General features: G+C 40.0%; 1 protein-coding gene and 1 pseudogene across 9 annotated transcripts in view; both read left to right on the forward strand.

Moving 5' to 3' along the window:
* Fars2 (phenylalanyl-tRNA synthetase 2, mitochondrial) overlaps positions 1-18,553 on the forward strand; it is a 406,536-nt gene that overhangs the window by 79,840 nt on the left and 308,143 nt on the right. The gene's annotated exons all lie outside the window — the stretch shown is intronic.
* LOC127210424 (eukaryotic translation initiation factor 3 subunit K-like) lies at positions 5,972-8,135 on the forward strand (annotated as a pseudogene).

The raw sequence follows: 18,553 nt of genomic DNA on the forward strand, positions 1-18,553 counted from the left end.
AGGTGAACTAGCCTTAAGGGCACGAGAGCAGGAGAGCTGCCCAGGCCTCTTGCTGCCTGCTGCATTGGGGGAACTAGCCAGGGCAGTGCTGGAGGGCTGACCAACTCAGGTCCAGATCCAGGGCTGTGAGTTGGCCCACCCCAACATCTACCTCATCTGTGAACTCCTAGAACACTTAACAGAACTGGTCATGCAGATCCAAAGCTGCAAAGTGTCCATGTCACAGGGCAACAGCAGGACATCTGAGAGGAGTCCCAGTGAGGATCCAGTGTAGATAGTGTAGCAGAAGCCAGAGGCCTGGAGCCAGGCCAATGACTCATTGCAGTGAACATTTGCAAGGAAAGATGTGTGGACAAAAGGGTATACTGCGGGGCACAGTGGGACACAATACAGCTTCGGGGACAAGGTTTCTTCTATCTTATTTTCTTTTGGTGGGGGAGGTTGCAAGGGCAGAGTGGTTATGAAGGCATGGGGAGATGCGTGGGATTAGGATGCGTGATGTGAAATTCACAAAGAATTAATAGAAAATTAAAAATAAGTAAATAAATAAAATGATTGAATAAATAAATACAAGTAAAGAAAACTAAAAACCGTACAAAATCCAGCCATAACTAGATGGCAGGGTTCCCCTAAGAGCATCCCTGTGTAGAAAGTCACTCCTGACAGCTGGAATTTCAATCCCCAGTCCCAGTTACACCAGCTTTTTGCAAAAGCTAGAAAGTGGTAGCGTGCACTTGGGAACTCAGTGCTGGGGAAGCAGAGTAGGCGAGATCCCTGGGGCTCATTCATTAGCCCGCCTAGCCTAATTGGTGAGCTCTATGCCTAGGTTGAACTCAGGCCCTCATACTTGCTTGACAAGCATGTTACGACCTGAGCTACCTCCTGCGCCCCGGCTGGTTCTCTTGTTATGCGGGTAATCGCTGGTGCTTGGTCTTACTGATCTTGTCAGTATGTCATGTCAGAGTGCCACTAGCGATTTTGGTAATCTAAATTTTGCTTTCTGAGCAATTCTTCAGGAAGGTCTCTTTCTCTGTACTCCTCTGTAAAGTTGTTCTTTAGTACAGTTCAGAACTTCCACATTGGTGACAGTGGGCTGCTTTGGTTGGACAGATTGTAGAGGGTTTCATGTGCTCTTAAATGCTTCCTTGTGCATTTTCTCTCTGTGTGTAGTTTTATGTGCACTAGCCCCATGGCTCTGTTTATAACCCACTGGAAATCTAAGACTGTCTCTTTGTTTTAGTTTGGGAAGTGCAGCTCAATAGAATGAATGACCCAGTTCAAACAAATTGCAAGAAAAGCAACATTTTAGGAACTGGAAGTTAAGAATGGGCGCAAAGTTGGCTCATCTCATCCTAATGGGTAGATCCTAACAAGGGACATCATTTTTAGGAAAAAAGGAGAGCAATGTTTAAGGTGGTTAGAAATTTGAATACTAATCAAACACCTGAGGATAAGGTGTTTTTTCTTTCTTTTAAAAATCTGATGACAGTACAAACTTTTTTAGTCTTCATTTTAGAGGTGCATATTGGAACACCAGTATGGAAAATACAGGGCTTGGGATTTTCTTCATAATAGTGACCTTGGCATTTTATGGTGGGTGTAAGAGGATTGGTTTTGAATTGTAATTTACTTGGGTATTGTGTCTTGAAGAGTCATCTTTTTTTGTGTTTCATGTGTTTGAGCTTCATCTTCTACAAAACTAAAACACAGAAAACATTGAAACCAGTCAGTCAAGGGACATTGGCTCATGGCTCAACATACTTTTGTGGGACCATAGCTACCAATTCTTTCTTAGAGGCAGGGTACATTAAAGAAGGGAGTATAAATGACACACAATAGAAATCTGAGAGGCGTTAAATCTGGAATTGATAGCCTCTATATTTTCCATGTGGTTTGACATGTGAGTTTTTACTAAGCTGTAAAAGATTTAATGTAGTTTGTTTCATAGTGGAGAAAGCAAGCTCATTTTATCAGGTTTTACCTGTTTATCTTCATGCTAAAAGAAAAAGACACTTAGGAAATGTCATCATTATGCATATCAGTTATTCTGTTCTAATGAACAGGCAAACATTTATTGAATGAAATATTTATAAGTTTAATTCAGTATTGTGTCCTATTTCACTATTGTTTATCCATATTATATTCTACCATATTAACTCATGAAAAGAGACAAAAGCATATATCTCAGTAGATGTAGAAAATAATTTGACATTTAATTATCTGATAGCATTAAAATATACTTAATGACATTAATGACACATGGTAAAACCTTTAGCAAACTAAGAATAGAAAGGAACTTCCTGACTTTTGCAAATGATACCTGTCAGGCACTTGCAGCATCCGTCATGACTAATAATGAATCATTATACATGTTTCTATCAAAGTCAGCCACCATTCAGAGTCTCCTGCTTTCTTGATCCTGCTCATTAGTAATTAGAAAGGATCTGCTATATGGTAAAATAGAGGACCTCAGGATGTGGCTTCACTCCTTACTACCATCAAAAACAGAAAGAAAAAGAACCTGGAGGCTGGAGAAGTGGCTCAGTGGTTAAGAGTGCAAACTGTTCTTACAGACGATATGCCTTCGGTTCCCATTCCTGGTGTCAGGCAGCTCACAACCACTTGTAACTCCAGCTTCAAGGAGATCCAGTGCCTCTGGCCTCCTCGGGCACTTGTACCCACATGCACATGCTTATACACAGACCAACCTATACATATAAAAAAACAAGTAAGGAAAGAAAGAAAGAACAAAAGAGAAGAGATCTTAGAGAAAAGAGGGATAACAAAGACTAAAGCTATTTTTTGCATATGATATAATTGTATATATCAAAAATTTAGTAGAATGTTCACACATGTTCCAAATAGAAAGACAGTTCAGTAAGGGTATTGGGTGCAAGGAAAATGTAGAAACATTATTATTTCTCATCATAAGCAATAACCAACATCGCAAATGGAAAATGTAATAGTATAAAGATTCCGTTCACAGTACCAGTTAGAACATTGAGGTCCTATATATAAACACTGTCTAAGCTGCTCAAGATAGTTATAGATTAGAGTTATAGTTGTATAAAATATATAATCAAAGGAGAAAAGAGAGATATACCATATATAAGCAGTTTTATAAGTAAGAAAACAATGTCATGAACATGGTAATTCTTCTGTCTTATGTAAATCTAACAATGTCTCCTGAGTATTGAAAAACTTGAAAGATTGATCAGAAAATTCAAGGTCCGGTGATAAGTATAAAGGACTTGCTTTACTAGATGTTAAGACATACAATTTCTGGTTAAAAAGATGATTTAGCAGTAGCTGAAAGTTAATAAAAAAGAAAAAATAGAGATAATCATTTTAAGTTATTTTATAAACTTACAAAATAGGAGTTAAGTTACAAAAGTGGGAAGATAATAAATAGTGCTGCTGTCATTGTTCTGAGACAGTTGTCCGTGGGACGTTGATCTCAGTTGCTCACTGGGTACAGCATCCATTCCTGGGTGACCTAATCCAGTTGTGGAATGAAAGTATGTAAGAACTGTGGAAGAAAATATAGGAGGCCATTATTCTTTCTTTGGTAGAATACTATCTGAAATGTGAGATTCTTTGAGGAAATATCTCCTGGAAGGGAAAAAAATGTTAAAGTTGATTACATTAAAATTTGTCACAAAAGCCTTTATTTATGGCCATTTAAGTACATATTAGATTGAAGAGAGACAAAGATAAGTCCTGTCTCGTTGAAAACTTTGCATTTATTTAAATGAATGATGTTGACAATATTAAGCCTTTTCATCAATGAAAATGTTTCCTTTTGAAAATCCCCAACAACATTGAGTGCAAGCGACTATGGGCCATGGATCTATAAGGCTGAAAATGTAAAAACCTGCCCCTGAGCTCCTCATGTTCACACTTGGAGATGTTCTTGAGCATGTCTCTTTCACCAGGAAGTAGATATTATTTTTTTTAATAAAATTATTAGAATTAGATGAAAACTGCAACAGTGCCAACTTCTGTTAAGAACCGTAACAGCGAACTAAATTGGGATGAATTTATTTGATTGTATACCGGATGGCGGTCCTGTAGAAGGAAGAGTCACAGCTCCTTCAGTGCAATGAATAGGAAGAGCAACACTGAGCAAAAAGCTATAGAAGAAAGCTATAGGAGCTTTGGTAGTTTGGTTATTTGTGTAAAGTTGAACAAGTGAGCATAATTAACCAATCCATTATGTAGGGGGTCAGGTATATGTTGAGGAGTTGAAAAGCAAAATGAGAGACTAGTAAAAAAGAATTCATTCTTTTCCATCTGAGGAATGACCCAGTGTGATCCGATTTGGGAGTGAAGGCTTTCCACATTTCCTGTGCTAACGTTCTTTCTAAACATGAGTTCAGATGCTAAGCACACTCAATGGCTGTCCTTCTTTAAAGGAAACATGTACATGCCTCCATACTTTAGCCATTTACTATCCTTTAAAACATAAAATAAAGGGTGACCAGCATAAATTCTTGAGAGAAGAACATCGTTCATGATTGACCAATGAGCACGGACCAGCTCGATTAGGAAATGTGTAAGTTGGAAAGCAGATCAATACATTTAGTAATCTTTTTGACTGCCAATTTTGAGTGAAATAATAAAATTCTTAGCTTTTTGGAAGCAAGTGTAGCTCCCACCACTGCACAGAGCAGATTGGTCATTTTTTATGAAAATAACAATTTATGTGTCATAGTTTGACTTTTGTTGTTTTTAAGTTGAAGCCTCAATGTCCGTCAAGAGCAGAAATCATAAATAAAATGGGCCTTATTTGTAAAATGAACTGGATACAAGTGTCCACAGTGATGAGGCTTTAATACTGGTGTTGTCTTGAAGGATTCCAACAACTGGAGCTATACTAAACTGTTTATAGTTATAAATCTGTTTATAGCAATTCAGAGTATGCCCAGCAGTGCATGCTGTTACAAATGTTTTTATAACCTTTGTCTTATTATATACAGACAAAAATTTCAAATTATATAACTATATGATGTAAGTATTGAAAAATGCATGTACATGCTAAACAACAGAAAACAATTATGGTAGTTTTGATCAATCAGGACGAAGGGGTGAATACAATAAATAAGGGTTGTAGTCTTTGCACATTGGACAGAGTGTTATGATTTTGAGACAAAAAGAAAACAGAAAAAAGAAAAAAGTGTGAGAATCACTGTTCTGTAGTGTAAAACTATTTTGTAAAGAATGTCAACTTTTATTATTTGACAGACCCACTGGAGAGCATATCATATAAATCCTGCGTCAATGTAGTTTGACTAAAAATACTAATTAAAATGCATACCTGCAGCAGTGCTCAAAACTGTTCTGTGTTTCCAGCGGTACTTGAAAGTGCTCTGTCCAGCTAGGTTCACCAATTGCCTGCACTGGTGCCTGTGCTGGTGACCTGTAGAGTTGTGGAGGAGACTGCCATCCATAATTTTGGTACCCCTCAAGGCTGCACAGTCTACATTTCCTAAGTTTGTCTGAATTCCCCTGTATCTTCTTAGGCAGGTATATTCAGACTTTTGTCCATACATGCACATATATAGTCACTACTTCCACGTTTTATCTCCTTTGAAGAGACTTGCCGCTCTATCTAATTTAGTTTCAAAAACCATATTAAGTGCACAATTTAAACTACTGTATGTAATAATGTGTACATCTCTTTTGTTATTCATCTTCCTGGTTAGTCTACATATTATTAATATTACAGGAAAACTGAAACCATAGAAGCAGTGTAGCAAGTTTCATAAAACTATATTTGTTTGTATTTGTCTTTGATACTTTCTTGATGCTTGGCTTACTTTCTTTTATCAAGTGTTAGAAATAGTATTTTGAATCCATGCCTACATCTGACTGTTTATTTATTTACAAAGATTTGCTTTTCTTAGTCCTTAGAATGTTTTTAAAATTCATATTCTTCTGTAAAGTTTAAAATTTAGGTCTTAATAGATGAAGATGCAATTTATGAGCAAGTAATATTTTAATATAAACATATAACTCAAGAATAATAATATAGAAACAAGGAAATGCTCTCATTGAAGAGATATGTGAACGTATACTAATAAAGATTCGATGCAGCTTTAACCAGAACACATTTATTGGAAGGGCACTTCATCAAGATGTTTGTGTTATGTTCATGTACCACTCACCACCTTTTAGAACATGATCACAGTCATCAGCCATTTCTGAGGTAGGAGTGTAGAGAGGGCATTCTTCTTTTGGCTGTACCCCTTGGTTGTCATGATTTCAACTGGCATGGATAGCCTTCATTTGAAGGGTATTGGAGTGTGTATTCTTCATATAAAGAGCTCTCTGATTCCTTGTAGGAAGCCATTGCCAATCATCATTAGACTGCCTCTCTTTTCCTCCTTTGATGTTGCCTTCGATCCAGGTGGTTCCTTGGAACTCTCCTATTCTTGGGCTTTTTGCTGTGAGCTTCCCCACTGCCACTCTTACTGTGAGACAAAGGTATTCTCTTTATTTCTGTTTTCAGCCTGAAATCACTTTTCTATCTTTCATTGAGTGGTGGTTATTTACTCTCTACTATGTGGTTATTGGGTTTCCTTAATAGCCTCATGTGGAGGAGTTTTATTGAGGGCATTTTAATTTTGCCTTGATAGATTACAGTCACTACACTTCTTAGATCTCTTTAAAAATCTTTTAGGTAGGGTTCTTGTCAAAGACACACTTTGCCAGAAATAGCTTGTCTCTAATTTTTCTTCCATTTACCCAGATGTTGACTTAGGTTTTTCTCTGGTAGTGAAATTACTGATGAAAGGAATCTATAGCACATATGGTTTGGGTAGTACCCAATTAGTGGAAGATATAGAGGGATTTGGAGGCACATTTGATTTGACCAGTCTTTTCTGTGCCATAGGGCTTTGGCAGATAATGCGTTGTTGATTGCAGTGAGATAGACTTTATAGGCCCTTAGTCTGAGACCCATGCAGCCTCATGTATATGAGCTCATGGCACTCACTGCCACATTGTGCAACTTACTGTCTTGAAAAATCTCTTTGTTTATCCCTGGTCTTCCCACTAGATTAGTAGGTTCCTTGAGGGTGCCAGACTATCTTCTTTGAGATTCTTCTGTTGAAAGATCAGAGCTGTGGTTAGTATGTGCAACTTTTGGGTATCTTCTTCACTCCAGATTGCCAAATTGAGCTGCAAAATATGGCAGCTAACACATTTAAATTCATGGTGTTTCATCTGTCTACTCCTCCAGCTAGACATTCTGATAGCTACTTCTCCTTCCAAGAAGCATGTTCTTCAGGGAAGGTGTACTATTAAGACTTTGGTGAAGAGCTGGGGCTGTGGCAGACTGCAGTGATCATGGCTCTGTTTCAGCAGATGAGAGCAAACATGGGCAAGTTGCTCAAGGGTATGGACAGGTACAATCCAAAGAACTTGGCTACCTTGGAGTGGTATGACCTAGAGGCCAACCTGGCTGTCCTGAAATTGTACCAGTTCAACCCAGCCTTCTTTCAGACCACAATCACTGTCCAGACTCTGCTGAAAGCCCTCAATAACCTGCCCCACTCTGACTTCACTCTGTGCAAATGTATGGTCAACCAGGCACATCAAGAAGAGTGGCCCATCTGGCAGGTCCTGTACCTTGCTGACCTGCTGGAGACCTGCTCCTTTTAAGCCTTCTGGCAAGCCCTGAATGAAAACATAGACCTCTTAGAAAGCATAACTGCCTTCGAAGATTCTGTCCAAAAATTTGTCTACCATGTGGTGGACACCACGTACTAGCACATTGACTGCTGGACTGAGAACCAGCTGAAGGTGTGCATGAGCAAGTATGGCTGGAACGCCGGTGAGTCAGGGCAGATCTTCATCTGCAGCCATGATGAGAGCATTAAGCCCAAGAACATCGTGGAGAAGATCGACAGTGACAGTTACCTTGATTCTTTTCTCTTTCAGGATGTATTGCATCACTTCATGGGGGCTCTGTGGTAAGACTGTATAGAGTATGCATCCACCTTCTTTGGAGTAGTGATAGAAATGATTATTTGAACTCTGGTGCCTCAAAGATCACTTTGAAATCATATAGTTAGAGATCGATTCTGTCATGTTAGTATGTACTATAGGATTTATCAAGCAGCCTGCAACAAATTTATCCACAGCGAATCATCTGTACTAATGGTGATTTATTATCGAAAGGGTCCATCAGTGTTTGGAATCTGTGGCCAACGCAGGGCATCATTGAAGATCTGCTGCTAGTTTCTTTCAGAAGAATTGTGGGGATTCCAGCTTTCCGAATGTATCTTAAAGCTTAAGAGTTTGTTTATGTTCGTCGTGGTTAGTCTAGTGTTCTCTAGAACAGCAGAACCCATAGGAGCTCAGAGTCATTCCCCAGGATCCCTTCACCTTGTCCTTTGTTTGTTTTTTGCTTCTATCATCTCTGTTTTACTTAAAAAAAATCGGCCTAAAAATGGGCAACTTAGATGCAGGCAGAGTCTACGGCCGCACTCTGCCAAGTCAGGGTAAGCAAATCCTCAAAAGTTCCTGCCCTGCGAACAAGTCTGGCAGAAATAGTAGGCCAGAAAGCTGAAGATGAGGCTCCAACGTTATACAGTGTATTGGGAGACTGGTCAGGAGGCAAACTGTCTTAAGTCAACTTGTACATTTTGCAAACTGCTAATCCACACTGCTGGTTCACTCAGGAATTTAAGTTTTATTCCTTCTCAAGTCTCTGAGGGGCATTGAAGAAAAGATAGAATAGTTCTATAACCAAGTTTAGCTGGTTAGGGGACAATATAATTTTAGATCAAGATAAAGAAGTTAAGCTATTAGAGTTGAGATAAGATAGATATTGAATCTCATTCGGAGATCTAGACTCAACAAGACAGGAAAAACACTTACTTCAAACGAGACGAATGCAGATGGCCAAGTCACTATGAATGTAACATATATAGTACTCAGTATTCTCATGATTGTCACATGGTTCTCCCTGCTGTATGTAGTTTGTTTTACACATGTGTAATAAAATAAAAGTATATATTAAAAATAAATAAATAAAAAATATATATAATATGTTCTGATTACATTTTCTCTTCCCCCAACTCCTCTAGGGCCCTTGCCACTTACCTACCTGCCCACCCAAATCCACACCCTTTCTTTGTCTCATTAGAATACAAATAGGGATAAAAATAATAATAACAAAATAAAAGGAAACAAACCAGATTGAAATAAAGCAAACAGAAGAAATAGAGCCAAAGAAAAAAGCACAAGAAACACATATAGATGCAGAGACACATGTTCATACACACAGAAATTCCATAAAAACATAAAACTGGAAGCCACCATCAGTACAAAAAGGATCTGTAAGAAACAAACAAAGCTATGACAAAGCATGTCAAGACAAAGACCCTTCAAAAATGCCATTGAGTTCATTTTGTGTTGGCTGTATACTGCTAAGCACACGTTCTCAAAAGTAGTTATCAGAGATAACTTCTCGGTTAAAGATGGGGGCATGTGTTCACTTCTCCTCTCATTGCCAGGACCCTTTCTGGCCCAGACTTGTGCATGTCCTGTGCATTCTGCCACAGTATCTATTGTATGAGGAAGCTTCTCTGATGATGGCTAAGCTGATACATGACTATAGCAGAATCTTGTTAGAAGTCATTTTATTGCTACATTTCCTTTTCCCCGATATCCTTAGTTTATCAAGTCTGAGGTTCTTGGCCACTGAAGCTGTGTAGCAGATAGATTTTATTGCATGGCGTGAGCCTTAATTCATATCAGATATTGGTTGGTTACTCTCACAAGCTCTGTGCCAGTATCGCACTAGTATATCTTATAGTCTTGCCATCATTGTAGAACAGGGGCTTTGGAGCTGGGTTGTTTTTCTTTCTTCTTTGGTGACATGCAGAGTACCTTCCAGTACCATGACCACTTCTCAGTAGGGATGAAGGCTCTAAGCACTAGATCAAATTCTCCACATTCAGTGTGTTGTGTAGGTGTTGCCTGCAGCAATAGGATCTTACCATCAGTTTGCTCCACCTTGTGCTTTGAGACATGATCTTTCAGTGGGACCTGAGGCTCACTGGTTTGCTTAGACTGATTGGCCAGCAAGTCCTAGGGAGCCGTCTTTCTACATACCTCCCATATATAGCTCATGCTACGTACCTGACTTCTTACTTGGATTCTGGAAGTAGACCTCATGGTCTTATGCTTGCTAAGCAAACACTTTGCTCCTGGTGGTGAGTTTGTTCTGGGAAAAGTAGCTGCTTTTGAGCTGATTAAAATGGCATCAGATCCTAACTCATTAGCTCACTCTCTGATGATCTTTGCTCATTTGTTTTACCATACTGAACTTCAGTTTCCTTCAGATGAGGATAATGTCCAAGGGGGTGGTGACAGTGTCTGGAAGGCCGATGGTTGGAAAGAACTTAACACGTGGTGGTTACTCTTATATTGTCCTTATACTCACCTTAAAAATAAGTGTTTGCTTTTTCTGTGCTGATCACACATAGAGCTTCCTGAGTATTGTCAACATTGCCCAGGTATCTGGTACTTCTTATTTTTGATGGTTTTATTATTTAAATTAGATAGTCATTTCTGTCTCTTTTATTCTTTCCCTTGGTTGTCAGAGGGGTGATATTCCTTTTGTTGTCTCTTTGTGGCAGAAATGGTAGTTATAGATAGTACATTGCCTCTGTAATATTTTATCTATTGGCTTTGTGAATGATCTGTTTAGCTATCTAAAGGAGAAAATGCAAGCATTTTCCCTTGTTTTATTTGTCATCGTGGCCTGGGAATAGGATAAGGAGAGGTCATAACTTAAAAGACAGCAGGATGGGTCTTCTCTTCTCTCTCTTTTTTTTTTTTTTCTTTTTTTATTAATTTATTCATATTACACCTCGATTGTTAGCCCTTCCCCTGTTTCCTCCCATTCTTCCCTCCCTCCCATTTCTCCCCTTCTCCCCTCCCCTATGTCCGTGACCGAGGGAGACCTCCTCCCCCTATATATGCTCTCAGAATATCAAGTCTCTTCTTGGTAACTAGCTATCCTTCCTCTGAGTGCCACCAGGTCTCCCCATCTGGGGGACATGGTCAGAAAAGGGGCACCAGAGTTCGTGTGAGAGTCAGATCTCACTCTCCACTCAATGGTGTAGAGTATCATGTTCGTTGGCTATGTCCTGGTAGGGGTTCGAAGCTTACTGCCTATATTCTCCTTGGCTGGTGCCTTAGTTTGAGGAGGACCCCAGGATCCAGATCTGCCTGTCATAAAGTTCTTCTTGTAGGTTTCCAGGACCCTGTGGGTCCTACTATTTCCTCTTTCTTCCATGCTACTCTTGCCTAAAGTCTCAATCGGATATCCTCTCCTCTGACCCACTTTCTTGGTAAGTAAAGAGTTTCATGGTACATATCCCTTGGACTAGTGTTTTGATATAAGTGAGTATATACCGTTTGTCTCTTTTTGCTTCTGGGTGAACTCACTCATTATGATAATTTCTAGATCAATCCATTTGTCCACAAATTTTGGGAATTCCTTGTTTTTAATAGCTGAGTAGTATTCCATAGTGTAAATATACCACAGTTTCTTAGTCCATTCTTCTACTGAGGGACACTTAGGCTGTTTCCATGTTCTGGCTATTATGTATAGAGCAGCTATGAACATGGTTGAGCATATGTCCCTGTTGTGTGGTAGGGCATTTTCTGGGTATATTCCAAGGAGTGGGATAGCTGGGTCTTGAGGAAGCCCTATTCCCATTTTTCTGAGAAAGCACCAGATAGCTTTCCAAAGTGGTTGTACTAGTTTGCATTCCCACCAGCAATGAAGGAGTGTTCCTCTCTCTCCACATCCTCGCCAACATGTGGTGTCATTTGAGTTTTTGATCTTAGCCATTCTGATGGGTGTAAGATGGAATCTCAGTGTCGTTTTGATTTGCATTTCTCTGATGACTAACGAGGACGAGCATTTCTTTAAGTGTTTCTCGGCCATTTGATATTCCTCTGCTGAGAATTCTCTGTTAAATTCCAAGCCCCATTTCGCAATTGGGTTGTTTGGTTTTGTGGTGTTTAATTTCTTGAGTTCTTTGTATATTTTGGATATTAAACCTTTGTCAGATGAAGGGTTGGTGAAGATCTTTTCTCGTTCTGTAGGCTGTCGCTTTGTTCTCTTGACAGTGTCTCCTGCCTTACAGAAGCTTCTCAGCCTCATGAGGTCCCATTTATTAATTGTCGACATTAAGGCCTGGGCTGTTGGTGTACTGTTCAGGAAGTTGTTTCCTGTGCCTATGTGTCCCAGGCTTTTCCCCACTTTTTCCTCTAACTGAATTAATGTCTCTGGTTTTAAGTTGAGGTCTTTAATCCACTTGGACTTGAGTTTTGTGCATGGTGACAAATAAGGGTCTAATTGCATTTTTCTACATGTAGACATCCAGTTAGACCAGCACCATTTGTTGAAGATGCTATCATTTTTCCATTGAATAGATTTGACTTCTTTGTCAAAAATCAAGTGAGCAAATGTGTGTGGATTGATCTCTGGGTCTTCAATTCGATTCCATTGATCCACCAGTCTATTGCTTTGCCAGTACCATGCTGTTTTAATTACTGTTGCTCTGTAGTACAGCTTGAGATCAGGTATGGAGATTCCTCCAGAGGATCTTTTGTTGTATAGGATTGTTTTTGCTATTCTGGGTTTTTATTTCTCCATATGAATTTGAGAATTGATCTTTCAATATCTTCAAAGTATTTTGTAGGTATTTTGATAGGGATTGCGTTGAATCTGTAAATTGCTTTTGGTAAGATGGCCATTTTTACTATGTTGATTCTCCCGATCCACGAACAAGGTAAATCCCTCCATCTTCTCATGTCATCTTCAATCTCTTTCTTCAGAGGTTTGAAGTTTTTTTCGAATAAGTCCTTCACTTGCTTGGTTAGAGTTACTCCGAGATATTTTATATTGTTTGTGGCTATCGTGAAGGGAATAGTTTTCCTAATTTCTTCCTCTGCCTGTTTGTCATTTGTATACAGAAAAGCTACTGACTTTTTTGAGTTTATTTGTATCCTGCCAATTTGCTGAAGGTGTTTATCAGCTGTAGGAGTTCTCTGGTGGAATTTTGCGGGTCACTTATATACACTATCATATCATCTGCAAATAAGGATAATTTGACTTCTTCCTTTCCCATTTGGATCCCCTTGATCTCCTTTTGCTGTCTTATTGCTCTGGCTAGAACTTCAAGAACTATGTTGAAGAGATAAGGGGACAAGGGGCAGCCTTGTCTGGTTCCCGATTTTAGAGGAATTTCCTTGAGTATCTCTCCATTTAATTTAATGTTGGCTGTTGGTTTGCTGTATATGGCCTTTATTATGTTTAGGTAAGTGCCTTGTATTCCCGATCTCTCCAAAACTTTGAACATAAATGGGTGTTGGATTTTGTCAAATGCTTTTTCTGCATCTAAAGAGATGATCATGTGGTTTTTCTCTTTCAGTTTGTTTATATGATGGATTACATTGATGGATTTCCATATGTTAAACCATCCCTGCATGCCTGGAATGAAGCCTACCTGGTCATGGTGAATGATGTCTTTGATATGCTGTTGTATTCGCTTTGCGAGAATTTTGTTGAGTATTTTTGCATCAATGTTCATAAGAGAAATTGGTCTGAAATTCTCTTTTTTTGTTGGATCTTTGTGAGGTTTAGGTATCAATGTGACTGTGGCCTCATAGAAGGAATTTGGTAATATTCCGTCCATTTCTATCTTTTGGAATAGCTTGAATAGTATTGGTATTAGCTCCTCTTTGAAGGTCTGGTAGAATTCTGCACTGAAACCATCTGGCCCTGGGCTTTTTTTGGTTGGGAGACTATCAATGGTTGCTTCTATTTCTATAGGTGAAATAGGGCTATTTAATTTGTTTATCTGGACTTGGTTCAATTTCAGCAAATGGAATCGGTCGAGAAATTTTCCATTTCTGTTAAATTTTTGATTTTGTGGCATAAATGCCTTTAAAGTAGGTTCTTACGATTCTTTGTATTTCTTCAGTGTCTGTTGTTATGTCATCCTTTTCATTTCTGATTTTGTTAATTTGGATAGTGTTTCTCTGTCTTTTAGTTAGATTGGCTAACGGTTTGTCTGTCTTGTTAAGTTTTTCAAAGAACCAACTCTTGGTTTTGTTGATTCTTAGGATTGTTCTCTTTGTTTCTACTTTATTGATTTCAGCCCTGAATTTGATTATTTCTAGGCGTCTACTCCTCTTGGGTGTTTCTGCTTCTTTTTTTTTCTAGAGCTTCCAGATGTGTTGTTAGGTTGTTTATGTGGGATGATTCCTTTTTCTTTTTGAAGGCGCTTAGTGCTATGAATTTTCCTCTTAGCACTGCTTTCAATGTGTCCCACAAATTTGGGTATGTTGTTCCATCATTTTCATTGAATTTCAGGAAGTCTTTTATTTCTTCCCTTATTTCTTCCATGACCCATGTGTCATTAAAGTAGAGAGTTGTTTAGTTTCCACGTGTTAGTATGCTTTTTGTTATTTCTGTTGTTGTTGAAGTCCAGCCTTAGACCGTGGTGATCTGATAAGATACAAGGTATTATTTCAATCTTCTTGTATCTATTGAGGTTTGCTTCATGACCAACTATGTGATCAATTTTAGAGAACGTTCCATGGGGTGCTGAGAAAAAGGTATAATCCTTTGCATTTGGGTGGAAAGTTCTGTAGATATCTGTTAGATCCATTTGATTCATGACATTGGTTAATGAGGTTATTTCCCACCTTAGTTTTTGATTCAAAGACCTATCCTTGAGTGAAAGAGGGGTGTTGAAGTCTCCCAGTATTATTGTGTGGGTATCAATGAGTGGGGCAAGCTTTGTTAATAACTCTTTTACAAATGTGGGAGCCCTTGTATTCAGAGCATAGATGTTCAAAATTGTGATGTCTTCTTGGTTGAATTTACTTTTGACGAGTATGAAGTGACCATCTTCATCTCGTTTGATTAATTTTGGTTGAAAGTCTATTTTATTAGATATTAGAATGGCTACCCCAGCTTGCTTCTTGTGACCATTTGCTTGGAATATTTTTCCCCAACCTTTTACTCTGAGGCAATGTCTGTCCTTGTGGTTGAGGTGTGTTTCTTGAATGCAGAAGAATGTTGGGTCATGTTTATGCATCCATTCCGTTAGTCTGTGTCTTTTTATTGGAGAGTTGAGACCATTGACGTTGAGAGATATTAATGACCAGTGATTGGTAATTCCCTTCATTTTTGGTATTTGTAACAGTTGAGATTTTGTGAGGTTGTGATTTTGCAATGGTATATTTACATATTTCCTATGTAGTTTTGGTTGTAGTTTGACCAGTTGGGGTGGAGTTTTCCTTCTAATAGCTTCTGTAAAGCTGGATTTTTGGCTAGGTACTGTTTGAATTTGTTTTTGTCATGAAATAACTTGTCTTCTCCGTCAATGGTTATTGATAATTTTGCTGGATATAGTAGTTTTGCCTGGTATCTGTGTTCTCTTAGGGTTTGCAGCACCTCTGTCCAGGCCCTTCTGGCTTTCATGGTCTCTGCTGAGAAATCAGGAGTAATTCTGATAGGTTTGCCTTCGTATGTTACTCGGCCTTTTTCTCTTGCCGCTTTCAATATTTTTTCCTTGTTCTGTATATTTTGTGTTGTTATTATTATGTGGCGGGAAGATTTTCTTTTCAGGTCTATTCTATTTGGTGTTCTGTAGGCCTCTTGTATGCTCATACGCATCTCTTTCTTCAAATTGGGAAAATTCTCCTCCATTATTTGCTTAAAGATGTGTTCTGGGCTGGGGGGTCGACTGTCCCGTTTCTCCTGTATCCCTATTATTCTCAAGTTTTGTCTTTTCATGTGGTCTTTTAATTGCTGAATGCTCTGTGTCAGGAACTTTTCAGATTTAGCATTTCCCTGAATGGTTGTTTCCAGTTCTGTGATTGTATCTTCAAGTCCTGATATTCGTTCTTCCATTTCTTGCAATCTGTTAGATAAGGCCACCTCTGAGATGCTTGCTTTCCTCTTTGCAGCCTCTTGATCACGTTTTTCTTCTGTGTGTTCCTGCATCATAGCTTCCATTTTTATCTTCATGTCTTGGACTGTTTTAATGATTTCCATCATCTGGTTATTTATATTTTTCTGAAATTCTTCCAGTGCCTCTTTATATGACTCTTTTAACTCTTCAGCCCTCTTATTTGCCTCCTCCTGCATTTGTTTACAGATTTTATTTGTTTCTTCCATTATCATCTTCTTTACTAAGGACTTGAGGTCATTTTCTTGCCTATCCATTGCTGTTAGGTTCTCTAGGTTGTTTTCATTGGGAATGTTGGAATCTGGAGATGCCAAACTGTTTTGGTTTTTGATAGGATTCTTACGCTGCCCTCTTGTCATTTTGATGGCTCTGGTGTTGGAAGGTATTTTGTAGTGACCTTCGCTGGTTGAGAGTGGTTAATTGATGACTGATTATAGGTTAGGTGCTCTTGCCTGTGCGGATCAGGGGGTATTTTTGTGGAACTGGTAGGTGATCCGGTTTCACTCCTGCTGGTTTTCGTCTGCCCCCTGGGTTCCAGGCTGAGCCAGCCAAAGTAGATATCTGTTTGGACTTTACTGCTGTAATTCAGATCAGCAGTCTTGGGACCTAGAATAAGGTCCGCATACAAACGTTCTGGCTGAGTAGGTTGATCTCAGCTGCCTGTCCTACCTGTGGATTTGCAGTCAAGACCCCAGGTAGATCAGATCTTCTGGGTGTGTAACTGTCTTTTAGCTCTGCCTCTATACCCTGTAGCAGTGTCCAACCTCTCCCAGTACTATATGTCTAGAGGGACCAAGGTCGCTCTTGGTCAGCAATTAGGCACTGCAAGCAAGACCCTCTTTTCGACTCCCAATAAAGTGAGAGTGTCTGCCTTGCTCAGCCAGGATCTCCACTGGACACTCTCATTCAGGGAGCAGGGAGCGCTGTGCCAGGGCCTTGGGGCTGGGCAGTTAGTAAGACTGGCTCTGCAGAGCTCTGGTGGCCGCTCGTGGACCCAAATCTTCCTGCCGGGGTATGTGGGCCCCCTCACACTCTGGGTCAGCAATTAGACACTGCAAACAGGACCCATCCACGTCTTGTCTCCCAATAATGAGAGAGTGCCTGCCTTGCTTGGGCCAGGATCTCCAGCTGGGCTCTCACGTGCCAGGAGCCGGGAGCGGGGAGCAGAGCGTTGGACCAGTGCCTTGTGGCTGGGTAGGGACAAAAGGGTTGCAGAGCTCTGGTGGAAGCCCGCGGGCCCAGGTCTTCCTGCAGGGCAAATAAGTTCAGCTATAGCTCTGGGCAAGACCCACGTCTCCCGATGGGTCTGTGGAAGCAGCTCAAGGTGATTTCTCACTTCCGCTGTTTGCAGGCTCAGTCCGCTGTGATTGGTGTTAAGTTTGGCCCCGATGGCCAGTGAGCTGCAGTCCCACTTTAACTGTCTCTGTTGGGTCTGTGTTTTCAGTCGGCCTGGGCGGGTGACCTCTGCAGTTTGGGGTGGTGCGGAAGGAGGAATCTTAGGGCAGATTCATCCTCTTCGCTGAGATTGCTCTGGCTGGGGACTCTGGAAAAACCCCTCCCCAAACAGCGAGTCTGTGCTTTATATACAGGCTGCAGTTTGCATGTGGATTCCGTCTCAGAGTTTGGGGAGTGCGTTTAGCACCTCCGGGATGTTGCCTGACCCAGGGGGGTAGGCCCCCTGTTTGGTCTGCGGCCTTTGGGGCCCCACTCACCTACAGTTCTCAAAGTCCAGCAATCTGTTGCTCCTCCTATGTCTCTGGTCTCCATGGAGTAGATCAGATATGTGGCTTAATGGTCGACGCCATCTTGGAATCCCCCCCCCCTTCTCTTCTCTTTTAAACTGTGTTTGTCACGAGAACCCATTCACATAGGGCTATGCTATTTTTGTTGTTGCCATTGTTAATTGTTACTTTTTGCTTATTTAATTTTTTAATAGTTATATATAGGTGCATAGATGTATGTGAATGTGTGTGTATATGTGTGCGTGTGTGTGTATATGTAAGGACATACATGTGCATGCATGTGCTTATGGAAGACAGAGGTGAATATTAGATATCTTCCTCAGTGATTCTCATTGAACCTAATGCTTATTGATCTGGGTAGGTTCTGTCTAGCAAGCCCCAGGTTAGAACCTCTGCCTCCCTAGCACTGCCATTATAGGGATGGGTGGGCAGCTGAATCATCACCTCAGCTACCTACCACACTTGCTTCTTATCTCATCATGTCCACGCATTGAACATCTCTTGCTTTTTGCATACAGATGCATGTAATTTCCTTCCTTTGTTTAATGTATTAAAGTCTTTCATGCTTTCTGTGTTTAAGACAGAGCAAAATATTTCTCCCATCTTTATCCCTATGATAACTACAAGATAAGAAAGATGCTATGAAGTCTGCTATGTGAGAGTTAATAGAAGCAGGGAGGACAACTCACATATTTGTGAATACCCAAGAACAGGCTTTCCTGTGAATTCTAGGGCTCAGGAACTCCTGAAGGTGGTACACGGGCTGATCATGGAACACAGCCTCAGCCCATGCCAAGA

The sequence above is a fragment of the Acomys russatus genome, chromosome 3 (assembly GCF_903995435.1).
Source record: "Acomys russatus chromosome 3, mAcoRus1.1, whole genome shotgun sequence".
NCBI classification, from domain to species: domain Eukaryota; kingdom Metazoa; phylum Chordata; class Mammalia; order Rodentia; family Muridae; genus Acomys; species Acomys russatus.